Source organism: Ostrinia furnacalis, unplaced genomic scaffold (genome assembly GCF_004193835.3).
Source record: "Ostrinia furnacalis isolate ACB-3 unplaced genomic scaffold, ASM419383v2 OfSCF1131, whole genome shotgun sequence".
In the NCBI taxonomy this organism is placed as follows: domain Eukaryota; kingdom Metazoa; phylum Arthropoda; class Insecta; order Lepidoptera; family Crambidae; genus Ostrinia; species Ostrinia furnacalis.
The window spans coordinates 641,606-647,605 of NW_021131370.1; the positions used below are offsets into that span (position 1 = coordinate 641,606).

General features: G+C 34.2%; 1 protein-coding gene across 1 annotated transcript in view; it reads right to left on the bottom strand.

The window, feature by feature from the left end:
* Positions 1 to 4,647, bottom strand: part of for (cGMP-dependent protein kinase for) — a 413,902-nt gene extending 409,255 nt beyond the window's left edge. Inside the window, exon 1 of the mRNA XM_028302514.1 lies at positions 4,285 to 4,647. The gene's annotated coding sequence lies outside the window, so the exon portion shown is untranslated. The remainder of the gene's footprint in view (positions 1 to 4,284) is intronic.
* Between the last annotated feature and the right edge of the window lie 1,353 nt (positions 4,648 to 6,000).

Here is a 6,000-nt window from a genome sequence, read left to right on the forward strand (position 1 = left end):
CGTGGTCGAAATTCTGCAACACCATAATGAGGAGACGGTCTAAGACTACATAATAGGTAATTCAAAAGGACATATGCCGATTATGTGTTATTGAGAAATGCGGACGTGTGTTGGTTATAATCCGGATCGTGGATCGCATGTTGACATTGCATGACACTAGAGAATTTGAACGTTGCAACGCTGCTAACATGCAAAATTTTATGCGAGCTGTAATGCTTGTTGCTTTTGAATATTCATTAACGGATTTTCATGGAAAATTTCCGAGGTCTGTAGGAGATACATCAGTCTACCTAGATGTGTGAGACAAAAATTGATTCTCATACAATATCCAACTTATTTCATCAAATCAAGTAACAGTCAGACTGTACCTACTTGTATTTTTGTCTTTACCCAAATACCTAACATAAAAAATCATGTTTTTTTTAAACTTATGCTAAGCACAGTTCTTTTCAATTGTTTCAAATATCGTAATAGACGCATTTGAGTTACGTATAACCGTACTGTTTGCCATTCTATCCACGGTATTACCTCGAATGGCTGATAGTCACCCGGCTCACGTGTCCCACTGAGAAACACACCACGAGTGTTTTGCATAGCTGCATTATTCATTTAGTACGGTGACTTATTGTACTATTCGAAAGAAAAAATGTTTTAGTTTGACGAAACGCGCAAGAGTTTTGTTTAATGCATAATTTTAGCAATGTTGATCTGTTGAATTGTAATCTGAGAATAATGATTAGAAGTATTAAGAGAATACATTGAATTGTTGGAAATACTTCACCTAGCACTAAGCAAAACAGAGCTTGATAAAGGTGCAATGTTAGCCTAAGGATAAACGAACCACACTTGAATAGCTTATTTCAGCCGGTCACACTCCTCACCGCCACCGAACTCAAGAAAAATGATCGAGATCGATTCGTTTGTTTACGCCCTTAGGTTTAACCTTAAATCATTTCCCGTCACGTCGATGCCTAAAAACGCAGCATTTGACCTTAGATGTAAGTCAACAAACAAAAAATGGATGAAACCTTGATACTTCTTGAAAACTACGGATAATACCCTAAAAATTTCCACTATTTTTGCTTCATTTTCTTACCTGTTGGCACTTGGTTTTTTTTCGTACCAATCAAGAGATTATGTTCATAAAAAAAATCTTTCATCGCTTTAAAAAATATTTCGATTCAATTTGTTTTATTTTCTTCGGCGGAACCACCCATTTGATCACAAATAACATATTTATCTCTACAAAATCATCAAGTCGTCATAGCTATCTGCTTGTAATATCTTATCTTGGTGACATACAGATCATTTGGCAACATGTCTTTTAAAATGTGTCTATCAAAAAGTTGGTGTGAAAAGTATTTTAAAAGTGGGGACGTAATCAGATTATTTTTATCATCAATTTGGTTTCTTGAAGGTTTCTATCATTATAGGACCAAAGGTTATTGATAGTAACAGAACTAGAAAATCCTTGGCAAGACGTACTCTATGATTTGCTAAATTTCGCCAAGTTAAAAAAGTCGTTAAAAAAGCAGGAGTTTTTTCTTACACTTTCCAATTATGCATGCTAGACAATCACTAAAGCGTTTACCTTACTTTTATTTCAGGTCCAAGACAAGTGACTAGAAATTGTTGAATTAGCCGATTAGATTTTCAATTATTATTGTTAATCTAGATTCCAAATTCGATCTGGATCTGGATTTTTTATAAAGGTAGGTACAACAGGCAGGTTGTATTAACTATGTCAATGACCGAATATTGGAATTTTTATTATTTTGCTATATCAATTGCCACGAATTTCGTTTTCATGACGTCAAGATAAGCCTAAAGTATCGATCTCTCCGTGTTAACTGATAGTACGTAGTTTCGTTATAAAAATCTGCAATCTAACTGATTATATTAAATATTATTATTACCTAATGTGTGCGCATTCATTTTATCGCTGACTAGTACCGAATCCAAGATTATAATATTCTTGATATACATTATCGTGTATATCCCAATGGTTTTGAAGGCTTAATCTCTGATAATAGTTATTTTCGACTCAGCAGTCATTTGCGATTATAGATTATGTCAAAACACGATAAACGAAGTAAGCTCTTACGCAAATGTTTAAAAAATACAAAAAATATTAAGACTTTGATCTTGAAAACATATTTTTTCTTTGCAATTGTCTCTTATACCTATGTTGTTTGTAAAGTCAGAAGAGGGTCTACTTTTTAGCAATTCCAAATCCAGCAATTCAGACATACTTGCACCCAAGTTAATTGATTTTTTAACTTATAAATGTTTTATTTTTCTTTTTGTTTTCTTTCTTCTTTATTTTTTACTCACTTGACCATAGGTGTTAAGATTTTGATCAGGATCCGTTTCAAAAACCGCCATCCAGTAGAAAAAGAGATTTTGTACAGTACCTATGTTCCAATAAAAGTCTAGATAAGTATAAACTAAATCCGGTATTCCAGACGAACTAGTTTTAAAGACTATGATTAGTCTAAATATTAGAATTCAACCAAACGCCGTCTCGGAACAAGTTTTAAAGCCTTTTATCAATCTAAGTCTAGAATTGTAATCAAAATCAAATATTTAGTACGTATCTAAGAAATTAAATGGGTTACGGTTTTTAAACAATACTTATCAATCATAGTTCGATGCCTGTGGCGGCTCATAAAGTCTGACTGACACTAGGGTATGACCTCAGCTGTCATACACAAACCACAGGATAGCCAGAGGTATTATTAAACGAAACTCAACACTCGATTCAAATTCAGACAATCTAAGCCTGTGATTAGTTGGATTACAGATGTAGAAATCACCAGCTTAAATCCATCTAGACTCTGTAAATATGAACCGAAAAAAGAAGAACCGAATACTTGTACTACCCACAGAAGATTTTACGACTTTAAGATATCACCAAGGTTTTATTCGGCCCTTAAGAGTGCTCTTTACGAATATTATTGTTGATTTTGGCAGATGATGCAATACACTTGCTGCTGTTTATATTTGCAACATTTACAGATATGCACTTATGAACCTTATGTCGATTGCAAACCTTTTGAACAAATGTGACGCCTTACTTTTCCTTGAGTCATCATGAATATTAATACAATATAGCAATACTAATACCTGTTCATTTATTTTACACCCATTCAAAGTGACCCATCCAGTTCATGCATAACTATCTACCATTCTACCTAACTTCATTTCGATTGTTCATAGCACGTACCACGTTTGTCATGATGACATTATTTACATAATGAAATGCTGAAAACACCATTATTTCATATGATTATGACAAATATAATGACTATTACCGTGAGTTTGGTTTGCTCTATTACCCATCTATTTAGTTTGGATGCCAGGGTTTTTATTTTTGATAGGTTTTTATGTTTTAACTAAAGTAAACATTTTAATTTTATGGCCGTAGGTAATCATACTTAAGTAGCCAAAAAATGCAGTGGCCGCAAAGGGGGTTTTTTACCCTATCTCGATGTTTATTTCAGTAAACTATTAAGTAGATGCCTACATTATTTTCCTTTAACATAAAGTTTGAATTATTTAGGTAATTTCCATTTCATTGTACCTACCTATAGGTACTGTTTTTTTGTCAGGACACTGCCCCCTTCTTGCCTGAATTATCTGGAAGAGGTCGCTAGCTAGCGTCAAGATCGTCTTTGCTGTTTCTAATTTGGTATTGATTTTATTTGTTACTTTTGTGTGGGTGTGCATTAAAGAGATATTCTATCTATTTTTGTTTTTCTTTTCTCCTTCTAATCTCTCCTCTTCTAATGGTTCAACGATTTAACTGAATGAACTGAATATCTGAGTCTTGATGTGGCCCCGTTACTAATAATTTTGATGGATTTTTTCCTTGTTACATAAAGTAGGTAGTATTCTGATATTCTTATTAGTTTCGTGTCAACTAAAGTTGTAGTTTTGCTTTTATACCTACTCAAATGTTGTTTCGTACGTAATAAGTGTAATAACAGTAATAAGAGCCATGTACAGGAAATATTGTTAACGCAGTAAAAACAACAAACGATCAGTTTAAAAATAATAAATAGCAGAAGTGTTAAAACTTAACCCACTAGTAAACTACTGATTAACCGCCATTACTGTGTATTCTATTTTTAGAATCCGCACAGAGATCACGTCTTTGTCTGCTGTAATGTAAATGACTATCAAACGCTCGTGTCTCGAAGCCGGCAGGGTTATTTATCAAAACAATACATTATCTACATAACCTCAAAATGTATCCGCATCGAATCTAAAACAAACACTCACCGTAATCGGGTAGAAGTGGTTCCCACATTTTTCCAATGTCCGTGTTTAGCACTAAAATGTGTTATTTCACTGAGATGTGTTTGTAAAGTTCACGTCACGTCATTTTGACAGGTGACGCGCGATGTCACTGCCACCTGCGCATGTCGGGTCGCGTTATAACGTTCCTGTCGCGTTGATTTTGTCAGGCATAGTTTAGGGAGCGGTGTTCAGGAGCGCGGCTCGTCGTGACTCCTCGCGGCCAATGAACGGCGCGGTCGGTGCGCCAAGGTCACTCGGAGAACCGGCAGCCTCTCTCGACAGAGGGCAGCACGCGCGCGGGCGACGATACGAGCTGCTACTATGACGCCCGTATAGCAACTAAACAACTCTGTAGGTACTGTGTACCTATGCCCCGGCACGATGCGCCGATAAGCGGTATAAGGTATAAATAAAAAAGCGTCGCGTTGTGAATATGAATGAATACGGTGAAGCTGTACGTCATTAGTCTGTCTTCATTACTCACTCGGATTGCAATTAGGTGGAATCTTTAATCAAAACTTTGGCGTAATAACACTATTAATTGCTCATGCAAACAGTTTTTTGTCGTCTGAAATGGTTTTCTGACTATTTAACCTATTAGTTATTTTATTTAGTTTACATAAATACCCATTGATTGCATCATTTCATTATTCTTTGTTTTTTTACCATTTTAAAATATTGCGTTGACTAATAGAAGTTCCTTCTTCAAGTTTTCAAACAAAATAGGTAGGCAATGTCCTCAACGATTTTTTTTGGCTTAAAAAATTAAAATAATAAGCATGACATTACATTACACAAAACAGTACAATTTACCCTTATTAGAACTCGCTCCTATTAGCTTAGCTGAAGAACGCCATCTAGCGGTGAGTAGAAATACTCAAGCTATGAGGAGGGTGAAGTTAATTAGTATTGTCCTAAGTTAATTAGTATTGTCCTAAGTTAATTAATTACATTCAACAAAAACTACCTATGTTTATTTATTTTAAATTTTCTCACTGGTCTGGAACTTTTCTACGTAGGTAATAAGGTACCTATATCGTATAATTAATATATTCTATGCAAGTTAAAGGTTAAAACTAAAAAGTTAAAGTAAGTTATAAAATAATATCTTATAGCGACAAGCTTATTTCTACAAAACATCATATTTTTATGGTTTAACTCCTTCAATATTTAAATGAGATTTAAAATTTTATTAGTTCATAATTAATCTTGAAAGCAAATATAAATAAAGATGTGTTTTAATAAAAATAAAAATAGGCCAAACAAATTGGACAGACTTTGGTATACAAACAAAGCTGTGCAGGTACCTACCTATTTTTATTATAAAACCTACTACCTACATCTAAAACCATAGGTAGGTAGGTACTAGGTAGGTACATTATGAGAATCATAACCGCCATAATAATATCGTGAACTAAGTAATAACATTAAACTAGAGTTTACTTCTACTTTTTATTTGAAGATGTAATGTAGTATCGTCCGCGCCTATCGAAGTTTAGTAATATCACAAGTGCATGTTGAAATGGAATTAAAAAGATATTCAAAACTCTTAGTTCTCCTCACTACATTACTGTACAATCAAATCAAATATAGTTTACTCTGAATCACTAGAATATACAGGGTGACAGACTCGACCTATTCCTTGAAAGCGGTTATTGTTATAGCATAACCCCTAGCCTTTAACCAGTGACATGACTA